Source organism: Molossus molossus, unplaced genomic scaffold (assembly GCF_014108415.1).
Source record: "Molossus molossus isolate mMolMol1 unplaced genomic scaffold, mMolMol1.p scaffold_m16_p_5, whole genome shotgun sequence".
NCBI classification, from domain to species: domain Eukaryota; kingdom Metazoa; phylum Chordata; class Mammalia; order Chiroptera; family Molossidae; genus Molossus; species Molossus molossus.
In genome coordinates this window covers 98,730,145-98,751,964 of record NW_023425388.1, presented here as the reverse complement: position 1 = coordinate 98,751,964, position 21,820 = coordinate 98,730,145, and the positions used below count along the sequence as shown (strand labels likewise).

At 36.7% G+C, this 21,820-nt stretch overlaps 1 pseudogene; it reads left to right on the top strand.

Moving 5' to 3' along the window:
* The first annotated feature begins 14,213 nt into the window (after positions 1-14,213).
* Positions 14,214-14,401, top strand: LOC118617903 (annotated as a pseudogene).
* Positions 14,402-21,820: the final 7,419 nt, after the last annotated feature.

Genomic DNA, 21,820 nt, shown 5'->3' with positions numbered 1-21,820 from the left:
TTCATTTTATTTTAGGCCTATGTCCCCCCCTCTCTCTATTTCTTCTTTTTCTTATGAGGTTCCTTTTGGATTTCTTTTTTTTTTTAAATTAATTTTGTTACAGATGTTTTTCCTTTTTCCCCCACTGATTTTCCCCTCCCCCTCCCTTCCTACCCTTTCCCCAGTTTGTTGTCCATGTCCACTGTTCATGCATACGTGCATATAAGTACTGCAGTTGATCTCTCCCCCACAACCCCCTCTTTTGGGGATTGTCAGTCTGTACCCCATGTCCACGTATCTGGGACTACCCCATTCCTCAGACTGTTATGTTCATTACATTCCACAAATAAGTGAGATCATATGAAACTTGTCTTTCTCTGTTTGACTTTTTCACTTAGGAGGATACTTCCCAGGTCCCTCCATGTAGTCTCAAAGGATAAGAGATCTTTCTTTCTTACAGCTGCATAGTACTCCATTGTGTATATGAACCACAGAATTTTTATCCGTTCGTCTACTGATGGACACTTGGGCTCTTTCCAGATCTTAGCTATTGTAAATAGTGCTTCTACAAACATGGGGATACATATATTCTTTCTGATTGGTGTTTCAGGTTTCTTAGAATATATTCCTAGTAGTGGGATCACTGGGTAAAATGGAAGTTCCATTTTTTAATTTTTTGAGGTAATACCGTATTGTTTTCCATAGTGGCTGCACCAGTCTGCATTCCCACCAGCAGTGTACTAGAGTCCCCTTTTCTCCACATCCTCGCAAGCACTTGTTTGATGATTTGTTGATGGCAGCCATTCTGACAGGTATGAGGTGACACCTCATTGTTGTTTTAATTTGCATCTCTCTGATGATTAGTGATGATGAGCATTTCTTCATATGTCTCTTAGCCATTTGTATGTCCTGTTTGGAGAGGTGTCTATTTAGATACTCTGCCCATTTTGTAATTGGGTTCTTTGTCTTCCTTTTGTGGAGTTGTATGAGCACTCTATATGTATTGGAAATTAAGCCCTTATCTGATATATCATTGGTAATTATGCTCTCCCATACAGTGGGTAACCTTTCCGTTTTGATGATTGTATCTTTCTCTGTGCAGAAGCTATTGAGTTTGATGTAGTCCCATGTGTTCATTTTCTTTTTTTTCTATTGCCTTAGTTGATGTGTCAGTGAAAATTCTGCTGCATATGATGTCTGAAATTTTGTTGCCTACAGTTTCTTCTAGGATTTTTATGGATTCCTAAGTCACATTTCAGTCTTTTATCCATTTTGAGTTTATTCTTGTGTATGGTGTAAGTTGATAGTCTAGTTTCATTTTTCTGGATTTAGCTGTTCAATTTTCCAAGCACCATTTATTAAAGAGGCTGTCCTTACTCCACTGTATTCTCTTGACACCTTTGTCAAATATTAATTGAGCATATTGCCTTGGGTCCATTTCAGGGTTCTCTGTTCTGTTCCACTAGTCTATAAGCCTGTTCTTGTGCCAGTATCAGGCTGTTTTGATTATAGTGGCTTTGTAGTATAGCCTGAAATCTGGTAATGTGATCCCTTCAACTTTGTTTTTCCTTTTCAAGATTGCTGTGGCTATTTGAGGTATTTTTTGTTCCATATGAACTTTTCAAGTACTTGTTCTAATTCTGTGAAGTATGCCAATGGTATTTTGATGGGGATTGTGTTGAATCTATAGATTGCTTTGGGTAATATGGACATTTTAACGATATTAATTCTTCCAATGCATGAACAAGGTATGTGCTTCCACTTTTTTATATCTTCCTCTATTTCTTTTTTCAATTACCTGTAGTTTTCTGCGAATAAATGTTTTAATCCTTTGGTTAAGTTTATTCCTAGGTATCTTAAATTTTTTGCCGCAATGGTAAATAGAGTTGTTTTCTTAGTTTCCTTTTCTGTGAGTTCATCATTGGTGTATAGGAATGCCGTTGATTTCTTGATGTTAATTTTGTATCCTGCTACTTTGCCAAATTCATTTATTAACTCTAGTAAACTTTTGATGGAGTCTTTGGGGTTTTCTATGTATAGTATCATGTCATCTGCAAATAATGACAATTTCACTTCCTCCTTTCCAATTTGGATCCCTTTTATTTTTTCTTCCTGATTGCTGTGGCTAAGACTTCCAGTACTATGTTAAATAAGAGTAGCTAAAGTGGGCATCCTTGCCTTGTTCCTGTTCTTAAGGGAAATGCTTTTAGTTTTTGCCCATTGAGTATGATGTTGGCTCTAGGTCTTTCATATATGGCCTTTATTATGTCTAGATATGATCCCTCTATACCCACTTTGCTGAGCTTTTTTATCAGAAATGGATGCTGGATTTTGTCGAAGGCTTTTTCGGCATCTATTAATATGATCATGTGGTTTTTATTCTTCATTATGTTTATGTTGTGTATCACGTTTATTGATTTGTGAATATTGTACCAGCCTTGCATCCCTGGAATGAATCCCACTTGGTCATGATGGATAACTTTTTTGGTGTATTGCTGGATCCGATTTGCTACTATGTTGTTCAGGATTTTGGCATCTATGTTCATCAGGGATATTGGCCTGTCATTATCTTTCGTTGTAATGTCTTTTTCTGGTTTTGGAATTAGAATTATGCTGGCTTCATAGAACGAGTTTGGAAGTCTTCCTTCTTCTTGAATTTTTTGAAATAGTTTGAGGAGAATGGGTATTAGTTCTTATTTGAATGTTCGGTAAAACTCCCCCGTGAAGCCATCCTGGCCTGGGCTTTTGTTTGCTGGGAGATTCTTCAATTTCTTCTGTTGTTATTGATCTGTTCAAGTTTTCTATCTCTTCCTGATCCAGTTTTGGGAGACTATGTGTTTCTAGAAATTTGTCCATTTTGTTTACATTGCCGAATATGTTGCCATATAATTGTTCAGAGTAGTTGTTAATGAACTTTTGTATCTCTGTGGTGTCAGATGTTACTTCTCCTCTTTCATTTCTGATTTTGTGTATTTGGGTTCTCTTTCTTTGTTTCTTTGTGAGTCTAGCTAATGGTCCATCAATCTTGTTTATCCTTGCAAAAAAAAAAAAAAAAGCACTTTGTTCCATTGATCCTTTGAATTGTTTTTTTGGTCACCATGTCATTTATTTCTGCTTTGATCTTTACTATTTTCTTCTTTCTACTTGCTCTGGGGTTTTCTTTTTGTTTGCTCTCTACTTCTTTAAGTTGTGAGGTTAGATAATCTATTAGAGATTTTTCTTGTTTTTTGAGGTAGGCCTGTAGTGCTATGAACTTCCCTCTCAGAACTTGTTTCGCTGCCTCCCATATATTTTGTGTTGTTGTATGTTCATTTTCATTGGTTGCCAGGAATTTTTTGATTTATTTCTTGATCTCCTCGGTGACCCATTCATTGTTTAATAACATGCTATTTAGCCTGCCTGTGTTCAAATGTTTTTGTATGTTCTTCTTGCAATTAATTTCTAGTTTCATGCCATTGGGATCTGAGAAGATGCTTGATATGATTTCAGTCTTCTTGAACTTGGAGAGACTTAGTTTGTGCCCTAATATGTGGTCTATCTTTGAGAGTGTCCCATGTGCACTTGAGAAGAATGTGAATTCTGTAATATTGGGGTGTAATTCTCTCTAGATATCTATTAAATCCATTTGGTCTAGTGCTTCATTTAGTCTCTGCTTTCTTGCCAATTTTTTGTCTAGAGGATCTATCCAGTTATGTCTGCGGGGTGTTGATGTGCCCTGCTGTAATTGTATTGCTGTCAATTTCTCCTTGGATGTTGTCCAGTAGATTTTTAATATATTTTGGTGCTCCTATATTGGGTGCATATATGTTTATCAAGGTTATATCTTCCTGTTGGATAGATCCTTTCAATATTATGTAGTGGCCTTCTTTGTCTCTAGCTATGGCTTTCATTTTGAAGTCTATTTTATCAGATATGAGTATTGATACCCCAGCTTTTTTTTCCTTTCCATTTGCTTGGAAGATTTTTTTCCATCCGTTCACTTTCAGTCTATGTGAGTCTTTTGTTGTGCGGTTGGTCTCTTGTAAACAACATATAGATGAATCATGCTTTCTTATCCAATCAGCTACTCTGTGTCTCTTTATCGCAGCATTCAGTCCATTTACATTTAAGATGATTATTGATATGTACTTATTTATTGCCATTTTTGTTTAGTGTGGTCCTATTTTCTTCCCATTTCTCCTGCTAATTACAGCAGTCCTTTTAACATTGCTGGCAGTGCTCATTTGGTGCTAATGTATTCCCTTAGCCTTTTTTGTCTGAGAAGCTCTTTATTTGACCTTCTATTTTGAATGATAGCCTTGCTGGGTAGAGTAGTCTTTGATTCAGATCCTTGTTTTTCATGACCTTGATTACTTCATGCCATTCCCTTCTGGCCTGCAGTGTTTCTTGTGAGAAGTCAGCTGAGAGCCTTATGGGGTTTCCTTTGTAGGTAACCTGTTGCTTATCTCTTGGTGCTTTTAGGATTCTCTCTTTGTCTTTAATTTTTGGCAGTTTGATTACTATGTGTCTTGGTGTGGGCCTGTTGGGGTTCTTCTTACTTGGGGCTCTCTGTGCTTCTTGAACTTGAATGCCTTCTTCCTTCACCAAATTAGGGAAGTTTTCTGTCACTATTTCTTTGAATATATTCTCTAACTCTTGCTCATTTTCTTCTTCTTTGGGGACTCCTATGATGCGAATATTATTACGTTTCCAGTTGTCCCAGAGTTCTCTTAAGCTGTCTTCATGTTTTTTAATCATTTTTTCCTCTTGGTTTTCTGATTGGTTGATTTTTTTCTACCCTGTCTTCTAATTCACTGATCCAGTCCTCAGCTTCCTCTACTCCGCTTTTTGACCTAATGTGTTTCATTTCTGATATGTCATTCTTCATTTTTTTTTTTTTTTTTTAATTTCCAACTGGTTGATTTTCAACATTTCTATGTCTTTACTCATGGAGCTCATGTCCTTACACATCCTGTTGAGCTTCCTCAACATCATGGCTCTAAATTCTAGTTCTGTTAACTTACTTAACTGCACCTCATTTATCTCATCTTTGGTAGAGGTCTCTTGTTCTTTCATTAGGCTTTTGTTTCTGTTTTTCACCATTTCGGCTATCACAGTGGGCTTTGGAGTCTGCCAAATTTTCCCTGTGGGTGTTTGTGTTCTGCTGTTTGTGGCTCTCTCTCCTGGGTTTGGATGAGGCAGGGAGGACCCACTTTAAACACCACTGTCAAGTCTTAGCTTTCCTGTTTAGTGTTGCTAGCCCAGGAAATGGTAGTTATACTCTAGCTTTTTTTTGCCTGGAGGCTGTTAGTAGAGGTCTCCTGAAGACCCTTGGTTTCTGAGTTGCCTGAAAAACTCCCTCAGGTCCTCAGTGTAAGAGGATTTCCGGAGGGTGGTGCATCTGCTGGTTGTTAATGGGCCTCAATTAGCATTTCAATGGCCACCAGGTGGTGTTGAATCTCTGAGGGTGGGGCCACCGCCTCTCCCAGGACCCTGGGAAGGAGTAAGACAACCACAGTCCTGCATGGCTGCTCCCAGCAAAAGCTCTGAGCACCCTCCAAAACTCAAGTGTCCCCACACAGTTCCAGTCCAGTCTGCCTCCCCTCTGCCGGAGCCCAACATGAGTGGCTGCTGCCAAATTACCCTCTGTCCAAACTCTGCGTTGTGGAGCCGCCTGGGACTTTTAGCCCAAGGGCACTGCTTCCAGCCAAGGGCGGCCGCGGCTGTGGCACCAGTCAAGGGAGTAGCCCTCAGCGGTGTCCGCAGGACTCAGACAAGGGCATAGCATTTATCCAAAGCCACAGGACTCAGCAGCGGTAGCGGGACACAGTGGCGCTGGCATCAGCTTCCTGTTGAGTCCCCTGTTCCAAGCCGAGTCCGTGAGGCACCAGCCAAGGACTTAGCATGCAGCCAGCACAGCTGAAGTGGCAGCAGCTTCCAGCCGAGTCCCCTGGTCCCAGCCCAGGTCGCTGCGGGCCGTGGACTCCCAGCCCCCTCTTGCGTCCTCACAAGCCTACCAGGATTGATTGAGTCAGTGTCCCTGGTAATGTGGTCCTCCAAGGTGTCTTTCGGTTGCCCTTCCTGAGGATTTATCTTTATTTTCATTGTAAATCCAGTTTGGTCCTGGGAGATGGTCTGTGTAGCTTCCATTCACTCTGCCGCCATTTTTTTTCTCCTCTTCTGGATTTCTTGCAGTGCTGGTTTGGTGGTGATAAATTCCTTTAGGTTTTTTTTTGTTTTGTTTTGTTTTTGTCTGTGAAGCTCTTTATTTCACCTTCAATTTTGAATGATAGCCTTGCTGGATAGAGTAGTCTTGGATTCAGACCCTTGCCTTGCATTACTTTGTACACTTCATGCCAATCCCTTCTGGCCTGCAGTGTTTCTATTGAGAAATCAGCTGATGGTCTAATGGGAGCTCCCTTGTAGGTAACTTTCTCTCTTTCTCTAGCTTCCTTTAATATTCTTTCTCTGTCTTTAATGTTTTCCATTTTTATTATGATGTATCTAGCTGTGGATCTTTTAGGGTTCATCTTGCTTTGGACTCTCTCTTTTTCCCTGACTTTTTCCTTCAGCAAATTAGGAAAGTTTTCTGTCATTATTTCTTCAAACAGGTTCTCTATTCCTTGCTCTGATTCTTCTCCTTCTGATACCTCTATCCCTGAAACCCTCCTGCTTTTTAATTTTTTTTTTCCCATTTACTGCTCTATTTGGGTGTTTTTTTCTACTTTGTCTTCTAACTCACTGATTCAGTCTTCAGCTTGTTCTAATCTACTACTGAATCCTTCAAAGGTATTATTCATATCAGCTATGCCATTTTTTATTTCCTCTGGGTTTTTATTCATAGCTTTTACCTATTTTTTTAAGCTGTTGCAGTTCCTGCTGGGCTCTCTATAATTCTCATTAAGTTGCTTGTAGTTCTCACTGTGTTGTTTGAGCACCCTTAAAAGCATTGTTTTGAATTCTTTTTCTGACAAATTGCTTTCTTCCATTTCATGTAGTTCTTTTTCTGGTGATTCCTCCTTTTCTTTCATTTGGGTGTTATTTCTTTGTCTCCCCATATTAGCCTTCTGGTAGTTCTAGACCCAGTGAGCGATGTTGGGATGTGTAGGCAGGTCAATGTGTATCCAATAAAGCTGCTGTGCCTCCCAGACTGTTCTGGTGTGTGTCACCTCTTGCCTGCTATAAGTTCTGGAGGATTGACTACTGGTGGCTGGTATTGGTCTGTCCTTGGAGGTGCTGCTGCTGGATTGCGTGGGTCACTGGTGCCACAGAGCTGTATTGCTCAGGCCCTGCTGGAGCCATGCTCTCCACCAGTTCTGGAGGCAGATATATCATGCAGACCCCGCTGGAGCTCTGGTCCTGCCTCTGGCAGCTGGGAGTGCTGCTGCCTGGTGGGGCTCAGCTCATGCTCAGCCTCTGCTAAAGCTTTGGGGGATGGGTCTCAGCTGCCAATCTGTGCTGCTGCTGCCTGGGGATGGATGTCTGCTTCCAAGTCTCTGTTGCTGGGGTGTGTTTGGCTCTGATCTGGCTGCCACTGTGGAGGATGGTACTGGGCTCCTAGCTGTTTGTGGTGTCCGCAGCAGGCACCCTGACAGACACTACTGTGCACTGGTCTGTTTTGAGACAGCAGGGTCCACTGGGGGGTGAAGGCCCTAGCTGCTCCCATTGCCTCCACCCAGAAAAGACCAAGGATCTTCCAAATTGGAAGGGCCTCCCGGCCAGGCAGGGAGAAGCACCCTGAAGAGCCAATTACTGTGGTAGCTGGCTTCATTCTGTCCACAGCACAAGAAACTTCTGCTCCACGTTTCTGCACTGCTTGAAGTTGCTTGTCCACACTCACATCCACTCAACTCACTCTCTCACACACTCACTTTCCTCCAGTCCTGCTCGACACCTTTCTTTCTTTCTTTCTTTCTTTCTTTCTTTCTTTCTTTCTTTCTTTCTTTCTTTCTTTCTTTCTTTCTTCTTTCTTTCTCTTTCTCTGTTCTTTTTAAACTAAGCTTTGAGACACTGAATCAAATTTAATTTTCATAAAGTTCATTGGCATATAATCAATTTTTTTTAAAGAATATTATCCTAATTTACTCAGTTTAGACGTGGCCAGCCTACTGTGTGTAGGTAGTATATTTATATATTTATAACCAAATATGAATGCTTGGAGGTTGAAAAGTTTGATAAAAATTTTTGGCAGCAAGAAGACATTACATGTTCCTGAGCTAAAAAATAATGTAGATGTCTACTTAATAGTGCTTTGAAAAAATGAGTTTTGCAGTTATGTGAAGAAATAAGAGCTAAGAGTCCAAGCCCATTGAATCTCACACACACACACACACACAGGAAAGAACAAAAAAACTACCTTAGAAATTTATTTCAACATTAGATATGATGATGAACTCATTCAATGGCCTGAAAAGATAAAAGTATAAAGAAAAAAATATTAAAAGGTATGACTTGGTGACTAGTGAAATCAATGAATTAGTGGTAATTATGAAAAAGGGTAAAGCAAATCATTTGGCAATTAAGAACTTGTGGAACTGCAGTAGATCTGAAAAGATCTCTGTAAATTAAAGAAAGACCTTTTTCAGTTATTCTTGATCTTTTGACTTAGTCTTATCTAAGATTAAGAAAATTACTCTCATCTATTCCTTTCCCTGAGTCATAGAAATGATAATCCACTCAAAAAGAAAATTCTCTAATTTTCAGAAAATTCTCTCATTCAAAAATTCTCTCATTTGAATGCTTAAAACGGGCTTAGAAAATTAGAAGGCAAAAAGTGTAATACAATTTTAATATTAAGATCACCTTAATAATATTGAGGTTTTAAAATATTGTTCAAAATGTTAAAACTATTTTGTAACATTATATAAAAGGTTCATATATACTTGAATAAATACTATCATCTATATATTTGTGTTGGAAGTTTTGGATCCATTTTGTTGTAACTTATTATTTTAAGCTAATATACAGAAATGTTACAAAATCTCATACTCATGTCAATCTAGTAATGGTATATTCTCACATTATTTTTACTCCAAATGGTTAACCATTTAAAACTGAGAAATTAAATAGCTAAAATTTTACTGTCAGCAAACATTAAAATAATGCTAAATAGTAATGTGTAAATATAGCCTCTTACAAAATCTTTATAGAAATAATAAGGATTTCTTTTTGTTTTTCATTTTTATTGAACAGCACCAAAATAAATTTACGTGTTAGGGAGGATCTTTTGCTTACTAGAGAAATTTCATGGACTATAAACTTACAATATTAAGCTATTTCATATTCTTTTAATGTTCTCTCAGATAAGACTTTGTATGGTAAATATTGTACTTCTCACATTTTAATGTTTTAGATTTAAAAAAACATAAAAATCGTCTTATATGTACTTTTGAAGGGTTTAAACATTAATTTTTTCCATAAGTCTTCTGGGAGGTACAAGCAGCTCATTCAAAGCTTTGAAATTATTCACACAAGTCATTTATTTCTTTCTTTGCTAAAGGATGCTAAATTCTTTCCCTTTCTTTTTTAATTGCTTCTTTTCCTTCCTTTTTTACTATTCTCTTGTTGGACAATTTTTCATACTTCTAAGTAATATAAGGCTATTTTTATCACAGAAGAATATGCATAATGCTATAAAACATATTTCATTTTATTTAGCTTTTTCTAGGATAAAGTCCAATTACAGCTTTTAAAGTATACCCTAGTTGATGCTACGTCTACATTGAACTTTCAAGATACGGTTTATGATAAGGAGCCATTTAAGAGTTGTATCTTGGTATGTGCTGATTTTAAAGTACTGTTTTAGTTACTATTTTCTTTGCCAATTAGACTTCACTGTATAATCTGTGTGTACATATAAACAGCACACATTTAAAAATTACATTAGGCAAATCACCACTCTGCAAATACAATTTTTTTATCAGTGCTTATATTCCTTGTAATCACTCACTATATTCAAATGACAAAATAATTTAAACTGACTATTGGAGTAAACTTTATTTTTCTAATTTGCATATACAAGTAACAATTAATTCACTTTATTTAAAAACATATTTTTCTACTGTATTTATGGATATCTAAATCCAATAAAATTTAGAAGTAAGGACATTTCCAACTTTAATAATAAAACTTGAATATTTTATGCTAACCACATATTTGCCATACCAGTATTCACAAGGGGCAGTTTCTGGAAATAAGTAGATACTACTTCGGAAATTTATAAGAATTTGTTTTTGATTCTAAATGTGTCTCTTCTATGGTAGATTAAGTAGAATATGAATCTTGTTCTTAATCTAACACAACCACAATTTGTAATTTTTCTCCCTTTAATCATATATTTTCTATACTAAAGAAAGTTACCCTTTTCTGTTTATTTGCAAGCAAGAATATCAACTTTTAGAGAATGATGCTTGGTAAGACATGATTGATCCTGTATTTATAGGAGCTTAAATCTAAAACTTAAAGAGAAGATTTAATTGAATAAAGCAGAAAAATGGCAAGAATTCATTATTTTGATATTGAGAAGATAAAATTACTTTTATTTGTAACTAAATAATTCAAGACTCTTTAATGTTACTGGAAATTTGGAATTCATAAAAAATTATGTATAATTATGCTGTTCTTTATTTCATTAAGATAAATTTTGTGAGTGTCTGCATAGCTTGGGCTGAAGGGAGAGGATAGAAAATGGGAGGATACTCTTTTGGTGGCAATCTTTTATTTCTATATTAAGCATATTAAATAGATTAAAATAACACATTCTTTCACTTAAAATACTAATAAATAAATAAGGTAATTTTAGTATTGTCAGTTTTAAAACACTCATGCTGCCTTCCCTCCTCCCAATTAAATAATTATCCTATAAGAGGAGTAAGAGGAGGGCTCTTTTTCTTTTTTTTTTTTTTTTTTAACCTCACCCGAGGACATTTTTTGACATTTTTTCACATAGAGTGGGAGGGAGAGAGAGAGAAAGAGACATCGACGTGAAAGGGACACATCGAGTGGTTGCCACCCACATGACCCAACCAGGGCTGGGACAAACTGCAACCGAGGTATGTGCCCTTAGCAGGAACCGATCCCGGGTCTCTCCAGACCGCAGGCCAACGCTCTAACCGCTGAGCCAAATCGGCCAGGGCCAATCATTTTTCTAATGATTCTGCTCTTATCTCATTTGTTAGATATAGTATCTAAAGAATGATTTCTCTAGATGTTGACATGCATCACCTGTAGCAGGAATTTTCAAGTCCAGATGTCTGCCAAATTCTGCCAGACACAATTTACACCAGATTTATCCTTTACATTCAAAATTGCCTATAAAATATATGACTGTTTTGATGTAAAATTACTTGAAGAAATTTTATGATTTACTATTAGTTGATAACCTATTTTATAGGATTTATTTCAAATGAAACAGAGGAAAGATAAACAAGAGTGTAAGATTCCATGTAATGAGTTCTGTGCTACCTCCATTTCCCTCCTGGCCTCTTGTAGTGATAGCCCAGGTTTATACCTGCTTCACGGTCCAGGCAGCACCAGCACAACCATTACCTTATTTGTTACTCAAAGCCATCTAGTGAATAGACTTGTGATAGCCCAAATTTTCAGGTAAGGTTCCCACTACTAACAGGGTTTAATTTTACGTAAGCCTAGTCTTTATAAATATTGCTTGTAACTTATCACAGCAAATTAAAGTATGCTGGAGAATCATAACCTTATTAATTAATACAAAGACAAAGGTACCAGAAAACCTGAATTTTATTTGTTTTTTATTCTTTCTGTTATTGTTGTTCCTGTGTCTTTGCATTTCCTTAAACATTTTTTAGGATTACTTTCTCCTAACATGTCCAGTCATATTGGAAATCATTGACATTAAATAAACAAATAAAATAAATTTACTTGAAATGTTGTTCACCTCTGGTCTTTGATCATTAAGAAAATTAAAGAAAAAATCTTAAAATCTTTTAAAGGCACAATCAACTATTTTCAAAGGAGAAAGTGAAAAAGATAATAGCTCTATTCTGCATAGCTTATTATAAATAATTTGTTTTCTAAAGTACTGTATGTATACATTTCAATCTCTGATCCCTATTAACTTTAATCTCAAGTACTTCTTCTAAATAATTTATTTAGCCTATATTTATTGATTCCTTTTTTTATATTATATCCAAAGTCTCCAGGTAACTGATAAACTATCAAAACCCACAAAAAAATAAAACAAGAGAAGCCAAACACTAATATGCATCCCAGAATAAAACAAACAAACCCTGATAACTGTGTCCTTATGAAAATTAAAACCTATGATTCTGATACTCAAAGTGTTGTTCATAGACCAGATTTTCAGCATTAGTTAGAAACGTAAAATGTTTGGCCCCTAGCCTAGTTGATGAATATACATAGTAAAGTTTATAAAGCATTGGTACAGACATAATTTACATAATCATATTCAGAAAGGTAAACTTGTACTTTTCCTAATCATGACTGAGTATATATGCAACAAAATGATTACCATTTCAAACAAACTGAGGAATGCATACTACTGAGCATGCTATTCTTTCTCAAGTCTCTAACAGTGAAATGTGGAGTGTCAGACACACAGTATAGGAAACATTATAAATGAAGTATCCTAAGTAAAAATATGAATGTTCTAAGGAAACTAAGTACAGAAAATTAACTAGTTGCTCAGGTCTGGGTATGATTCAGTTCTTGTGATTGGCTGGTGATTCTTAACAAATGACTTATTTGCTAAATTCTCAGTTGCCTCATTAGTAAACTTAGGATAGCAAGAATCGTGTTTAAAACTATAAGGACAGCCCAGGCCGGTTTGGTTCAGCGGTTAGAGCGTCGGCCTGAGGTCCTGAGAGACCCTGGTTCGGTTCCTGCTAGGGGTGCGTACCTCGGTTGCAGTTTGTCCCCGGTTGTGTGGGTGGCAGCCACTCGATGTGTTCCTTTCACATCGATGTTTCTCTCTCTCTCTCTGTTCCTCTCTCTCCCTCCCACTCTACCTGAACAAAAAATGGAAAAATGTCCTCGGGTGAGGATAAAAAAAAAAAAAACAACTGTAAGGACAATCATAAATCATGGACACAAATCATGTGATCTATAAAAAAGCTTGATCATTGAAAATCATGCATTTTGAAATACATGTTAATTAAAGAATACAAAATTTTATGACATGTTTCAAATATATTTTACAAACTTGGAAACTAATCTGTTCATAGATGAAAAAGTATAATTAACTTTAAAGTTAAATTTACTTTTAAAAATCTTACCTCCTTCTATAATTGTTATTACAATGTAACCACATGTCTAACATGTGTCATATAATGAGACAAACAATCCAATTAAAAATGGCAGAAGACCTGAACAGACACTTCTCCAAATAGGACATACAAATGACAAAGAGACATATGAAAAAATGTTCAACATTACTAATCATCAGAAATGCAAATTGAAATGACTATGAGGTATCACCTCACACCTGCCAGAATGGCTGCCATCAACAAATCATCAAACAACAACTGCTGGCCAGGATGTGGAGAAAAGGGGACTCTAGCACACTGCTGGTGGGAATGCAGACTAGTGCAGCCACTATGGAAAACAATATGGTGTTTCCTCAAAAAATTAAAAATGGAACTACCATTTGACCCAGTGATTCCACTTCTGGGAATATATTCTAAGAAGCCTGAAACATCAATCAGAAAGAATATATGTACCCCTATGTTCATAGCAGTGCTATTTACAATATCTAAGATCTGGAAGCAGTTCAAGTGTCCACCAGTAGACAAGAAGATAAAAGAGCAGTGTTACATTTACACAATGGAATACTATGCAGCTGTAAGAAAGAAAGACCTCTTACCCTTTGAGATGACACGGAGGTACCTGGAAAGTATTATGTTAAGCTGAATAAACCAGTCAGAGAATGACAAGTATCATATGATATAATTTATTTTTGGAATATAATGAAAAACATATGCTGATAAACAAAACAGATCCAGGCACATGGAAGTAGAGAACAAACTGACAAACTTCAGAGGGAAAGAGGTAGGAGGTGGGAAGAGATAAACCAAAGAACTTATATGCATGTATGCGTAACCAATGGACACAGACAACAGTATGGTAAAGGCAGGGGTTTAGGGGGCAGTAGGGAGGAGGGTGTCAATGGGGGAAAGAAGAAGGGACATGTGTTATACTTCTAACAATAGAGATACATTTTAAAAAAATAAAATAAGAGTGTCGTGACTTGGCAGTGGAGAAACATGGCGGTTCCGATGATAACTGCGAGGTTGTACTCCCTGCTCTTCGCAGAACCTCCACCTTCGCTCTTACCATCGCCGAGGGCGCCCTATTCTTTAAACGCGCCTTCGACCAAGATGCGGTCGCAATCTACGAAAACATCGGCCAGGGGAAGCTGTGGGAACACATCAAGCATAAGTATGAGAATTAGTTCCTCGGAGGCTCCCATCAAAGCCAAATGGACCAGATCCACCCACCAGCTGTTTGCCCAGTGCCAGGGAGTCAGCTTGAGATGATGCTCACATTACTGTCCATGGAACACTTTTAGCTATTGTTAAGAAATGACTTCACCTGACAGACTCTTTAAACTTCTGCTATGTTTGAAGTATGTTTAGTCAGAGTTATCAGCAAATACATGCAAACTGTCCTTGAGACCTAACAAAATAAATAAATAAAATTAAATGCTTGATTGCTAAAAAAATATATATATGTGAAAATTGAAAAAAATATCAGAGTGCGTGATTAAGTCACCATAATCAAGTCAACAAGACATAGATTTAAAATTGTCAAATATATCAGTTGAACAGAACAAATAATCCAGAGTCCAGAAACTTCAAAGTGCTTTATATGTATGACTTAATTTTTATTTTATGTTATTATATACCATGGAAACAAAAGTAAATAAATAATATATTGTCATAATTAAAATTTACATGTGATGAAAATTAAATTACATGTAAAACCAAGAGTAGGACAAACATATAAATAAAAATTGAAAAAGAAGAGCAATGCATTTTTTAAATTAGTTGTGATTTGTGACTTAAAAATCTATATACACATATTTGGTCATTCAGATGACAAAAATATTTTTTTCATGTAGATTTTGTCTTTATCCACAAATACTGGCTCGTAGCTCCCAAAACTCTTGGAATTTTTCAAGTGTTGATAGTGATAAAGGCTTTTTTTATGCTAACGAGATGGCTTTTGGAAAGCACCTAAAAAGGAGTCCACCCTATGATTACAGGGTTGGAACTTTTAGTCCCACCCCCTGGCCTCCTGAGAGGGAGAATGAATAAACAATGGTCATAATTTCATGTATTGAAGCCTTCATAAAAACCCAGATAAACAGGGTTTGGAGAGCTCTGGGATGGTGGACACCTGGAGACTGAGGAGAGGGACCCACTTGGAGAAAGCATAAACATTCTGTGCCTTTTCTTCATGCCTTACTCTATGCATATTTTTTATATGGCTGCTCCTGGGTTATAACTTTTAATGACGATATGCCAGAAATCTATTAAGTAAAATGTTTCTATGTTCTGTGAGCTGCTCTAACAAATTAAGCAAGCCTGAGAAGGAGATCCTGGGAGCTCAGATTAATAACCAGTTGTTCAGAATCACTGGCATCTGAATTCAGAGTGGGAATCTGTGTTATAGGACTGAACTCTTAAACTATGGAATCTGATGTTATCTCAGGGTAAATGGTCTTGGAACTGAGTTGAAATGAAGAACACCCAGGTAGTGTTCTGAGAATTGCTTGTTAGTGTGGGAAGCCTACACACACACACACACACACACACACACACACACACACACACACATTAGGAATGGGTCCAGGCATTTTAGTATTGACATACATTTAAAAATATTTGCCTAAAAATATGTCAGAAAACAAATTTCAAAGATAAAATTACAATTGAAATGACCTTAAAATTTAATGTGTAAAACCATTGTTCTAAGTGTTGTCCCCAGACAAGCAGCATCAGCATATGTGGGAATTAACTAGAAATAAAAATTTTCAGGAGGGACTTCAGGTCTATGAATCAGCAGCTCTGGGGGTCATGTTCTGAAATCCGAGTTTAAACACCTCTAGGTCATTTCCATGCATGCTAAAGTTTGAAAACTACTGATCTGTAATATAAAAAGTCTTCTAACAAATTGAAAATAAATGACAAACCACCTGTACAAGGAAGGGTTTGACCACAGAAGCAGAGTCACTAAGACACATATATGTATATTTGTATGTGGATTTGATTTATGCTGCCATGGGAGCTGATTAAGAGCTATGTGTCAGATGTTTGATGCTTTATGTTTGATGCTGGAGTAAGATGTCCACTTGGCAGGCAGTGGGGAAGAGAAGATAAAGGTAAAATGAGGAAGCACAGAGCAAGCCTGAATTATACTATACCATCACAGATGAATTCCTTCCAGGATAAACTGAAACTTGTGCTAGTTCTAATTGCCTCTTACTGCCTCTCACATTGGTGGTATGATTATCCTACAGAAACCAAGACCTTCTATCACAGAGCACACATACCTGGCTTAAAAGTCTGTCTCTTTCTCTCTCTCTCTCTCTCTCTCTCTCTCTCTCTCTCTCTCTCTTCCTCTAAATATAAATATCTAGATATAATACGTATATGTAATATACATATTATGTGTTTATGTATATACACATACTACTAGAGTTCTCCAGGAAAATAGAATCAATAAAATATATAGGTACACAACCTTATTGATTGTTTCTCTGGATAATACTAACAAATACAGTGTTCTGAAATATATATTATATATATTGAATATATACAATATATTTTTAGAGCTTTCTGGGAAGGAGATTGGAAATCAATATATATAGAGAGAAAGAGGACCAATACCATGATGCTGTCTCAGGTTTAAAAACAACAAAACATATTTCCTGTACTGGAAAGGTCCTGTACATGCCATGTGATAAGTCAACCAGACCCTGAGAGTGACTTTTCCCAGGAATATCAGAAGGAAAGAAACCAGTGGATTTAAAATTATCCCACAGGTAGAGGTTGTAGAAAACCTTTCTCCTGAAGAAACATGTGCACTGTAAGTAAAGGCAATTTGCTATAAATCAGAAAGCCAAGCCAATTTTCCTGTGGTATAACTTAGAACTTAAATACCCCTGAGAGAACTTTCTTTTTAAGAACGCTTTTTTTTTTTTTTTTTTTTTTATTGAGGTGTAATGAATATACATTATATCAGTTTCAGGTATACAACATAATGACTCAATATTTGACATATTGTGAATTGATAACCACAGTAAGTCTAGTTGACATCTGTCACTGTACATGAGAATTTACGTTTTTCACTCCCTGAGAAAATGTCACAGCAAACATGCACTAATAGTAGTGGCAGTGGCCAAAAATGAAACAGCCAAAGCAGCATACTTCTAAATTTTGCAACTTTTTCTGTTGTTACTAACATGGCTTCAGCAGTAATGTGGGAATTTGTTTCAAACAAAGAGCATTTTCATACTTGATTGTATAATCTCTGCCTTCAGGGCAATATATTTGAGTTCAAACACCATCCACCAGTTAAAAGTAAATACAACTGGACCTTAACATAGTTTGGTGATCACTAAGTATTAAAGGAGGGATCCTGGGTGGAATAAGACTAGAAACCCTTTAAATTTGGATTCTGCTGTGTGTTAGTGATTTACTGTTACATAGCCAATCACCCAAAGACTTAGATTTTTTTAGATAATACTTCTATGGGCCATAAATGTGGCAATCCTGGTCTGGGCCAGGCTCAGCTATTTTCACATCATCTCATCACATGTCAACAGTCTTACCTCAAAGGACTGAGATAGCTGTGAAAGATAAGGCAACTGTAGCAAGGGAGGCCTCTAGCCATGTGGTTTCCCAAACTACAGAAGATTATCCCAAGTCTCCACACAGCTAAATGGAAGGAGGGTTTCCAGAGCATCCCAAGTGAAAGCATGCAAGGGCTAAGTCCCGGACTCTGAAATTAAACTTCAGCAATTTGTCATTGGCCAGTCAAGTCGCGAAGACAGCCCAGATTCCATGGGACAAAAATAACTACCACCTTTTGGTGGAAGGGAATACAAGTTACTTTAACTATTTTTTCAGTGTATCACGTGGGGGTTTTAATTTCAGAATTTAAAGATTTATCACTTTAGTTTGGCAGTGTTAATGTCCGGCTGGTAACAAATGTAACATATGTTATGTTTGGTTAATGGTAACAAATCTCAACTTTGAAATGACTTGTTCAACCCTTATCAGTATGATTCAGTTGACCGAGCTTCATCCCATGCACCAAAAGGTCACTGGTTCAATTCCCAGTAGGATCACATGCTGGATTGTGGGATTCCCAGTTGCGGGGTCCTGCAGGAGGCAGTGATCATGATTCTCTTTCTCATAGATGTTTCTTTCTCCCTTTTCTTTCTTCTAAAAATTAATAAAAATATATTTGTTTAAAGAGAGATGACCTGTTTTTTAATGCATTTCTCTAGAAAAAAAACTACTTAAAAATTTTAGTCATTTACCATCAAACTGACCAGTGTATTTCAAAATCTACTAAGAAACAGCTTTGTTGACAAATATTAATTTATATAGTTCGCCCAAATAAAGATATGTATACCAAGTCCTCATTTCAGTTGAAAGTTGAAAAACTCCACCTAAGATAGTTGAATAATTACGCATATCTTCTGAGAGTATCTGCAATAAGATGCCACACACTATGGCTCTCTAGGCAAGTATATGTGTTAGGAAAGTAAAATAAGTAGGCATTCAAATGACTTTCCCCTTAATGAACCAAGATGTCATGGCCTTACCTTCCCTCCACTCAGCTTCTGTTGTTATAGTACCATTCTAAAAAGAGCTCTCCTGGCCTCATGCTCAGTGTGATGGACTGTAATTTGAGATAGACTTTTCCTAACTGATTTCACATCAGGGTCTTTATTTCAGCCACAGGCTATAGGACATGGTAGTAAAGGCTCAGAAGCTCTTTAGTTTTATCAAAGATAGCTTTTTACTGTAGTCCTTTCCATGAACTCTTTCCTGTCTCTCCATCCCATCTCCTCTGTCAGTACTTTCTGAGATAAACTACTTCTAGAGATGATATGCCATAATGATTGTTCTCAGGGGGAAAAAGCATAATCTTATTTAATTCTATATTCTTCCACCATTTCTCTCATGGAGTATAGTACATTATAATATGTGCATCAAAGAATTGTTAGCACAAAAAATATTCCAAGAAACCTAAGTATTTGATATTTAGATACTAGTTACATAATGATATGTATTCATGTATAAATATGGCAATTAAGTTTAATTATAAAATATGTATATTATATTATAAGGGATTGTATTATAATAATGAAAATATAAATAAAAATTTTGCATAGCCCCGGCCATACAAAATTCAGCAGTTAGAGTGTCAGCCTGCAGACCAAAGAGTCATGGATTTGATTCTGGTCAAGGGCACATACCTTGGTTGTGGTTCCATCACCAGTCCTGGTTTGGTCATGCAGGAGGCAACCAATCGATGTGTCTCTCTCACATCAATGTTCCTCTCCCTTCCCCCTGCTCCCACTCTATCTGAAAAAAAAGAAAAATCAATTGGAAAGTGTCCTCGAGTGAGGATTACAAAAAAAAATTATTTATAAAATATAAAAATATATTTTAAGTAAAACAAGACAAAATAAAAATATCTGGTTCTGGTTGTTGTCTTAAAGCCTCAGTTCCCTTAGTGCAACATAAAAATAATTAGTGCTCTTCAGAGTTAAAAATTGTAATCGAAAAAATAAAACAAAATAAAAACATTGTCATCGTAAGATCTTACAGTTGATTGAATCATTGTATTTTATGTCTAGAACTATATAAGGTAAAATATAGACAATTCTTATTTAGCAATCACCACCTCATTTGAAAACAAGAAAGGAAAGAAAAACGGTAGCTCAGAAATGCGTACTCTCCCTTAAAGCACATAAATGTAGCAATATTGAGCAATAGGAGCTGAGGCCTGGTGTGGATGTGGACTGTAAAACATGATGTTAAACTTGGCTGGCGAGAGAACCACAACTGCTGGTAGAAGCCAGAACCAAGTTTGCTGAAAAAGTTAGATTGAGATTGCATATCTTAATAATAAACTCCAGATTTTAAGCAGAAAAACCAGTCATTTGCCCATGACTGGCAGCAATATATAAAGTCTCTTTGAGACCTGATATCCAATATTTTTTTTAGAATAATTTGCCTACAGTCATTAAAATAGAACACCTTAGAGTAATGTTGGCTCTTTACTTTCATGTACAATATCTAAGTCATGAGGAACTCCCATATGATCTACCTTCAAAGTATATTTGAAATCTAATTCTTCATACCTGTCAGAATGGCTGCCATCAACAAATCATCAAACAAGTGCTTGCGAGGATGTGGAGAAAAGGGGACTCTAGTACACTGCTGGTGGGAATGCAGACTGGTGCAGCCACTATGGAAAACGACACGGTGTTTCCTCAAAAAATTTAAAATGGAATTGCTCTTTGACTCAGTGATCTCACTTCTTGGAATATATCCTAAGAAGCCTGAAATACCCATCAAGAAAAATGTATACACTCTTATGTTCATAGCTAAGATCTGGGAACAGCCCAAGTGTCCATCAATAAATGAATGAATAAAAAAGCTGTGGTATATTTACACAATAGAATACTATGCAGCGGCAAGGAAGAGAGATCTTTTACCCTTTGAAATGACATGGAGGGATCTAGAGAATATTATGCTAAGTGAAATAAGCCAGTCAAAGAAAGACAAGTATCACATTACCTCAGTTATTTGCGGAACATAATGACAAAATAAGCTTTCGACCGAAAGAGATCCAGAATCATAGAACTATGGAAGTAGGAAACAAACTGACAAACCTCAGATGAATGTGGGGGTGTGGGGGGAGATAAATCAAAGAACTTCTATGCATATGCACAACCAATGGACATGAACATTAAACTGGGGAAGGCAGGAGAGGGGTGGGAGTGGGAAAGAGGGGTTCAATAGGGAAAAAGAGGGAACATTTGTAATACTTTCAAAAATAAAAAAAATAAAAAGCAATCTGAAAGAAAAATATATAATTCTTACTATTCCACATTACCATCTGGGATCAAGCCATGATAATTCCTTACTTGGAAGATTGGAATTGATTCCTAAATGATCTTCCTACTTACGTCTTTGCTTCAGACAGACTATTCTCCATGTTTATAGAGTCATCATTTTAAAACAAATCAGCTCATGATACCCTATAAAATTAACCAGCTTTCTGTATTACAGAGAAAAGGGCCCAATTTCTTTCAATTCTGTTTTAAAAAAAATACTACATTATCTGCCTCTGCTATCCAAACACCTCTCCAACACATGCCCTCCCATTCTCACATCACTCATTGTACTGTAGCTTGACTGCGCATGTTAGTTCATGTGAAGTATGTTCCTCACTCCAAGGTGAAACATAAAAACAAGTAAAAAATAAACTTTTTTTTTCTGTTTTTATTCTTCTTTTTTTTTAATTATTATTATTATTTTTTTGTGTTGTTACAGATGTTTCTCCTTTTTTACCCCATTGACACCCTCCTCCCCATCCCCCCCACCCCGACCCCAGCTTTGTTGTTCATGTCCATTGGTTATGCAGACATGCATATAAGTTATGTGGTTTATCTCTTCCCACCCCGCCACCCCTCTTCTGAGGGATGTCAGTCTGTGCCCTACTTCCACGTCTCTGACTCTACCCTATTCCGCAGACTGTTATGTTCATTATATTCCATAAATAAGTGAAATTATGTGATATTTGTCTTTGTCTGCTGGTTTATTTTGCTTAGGACAATACT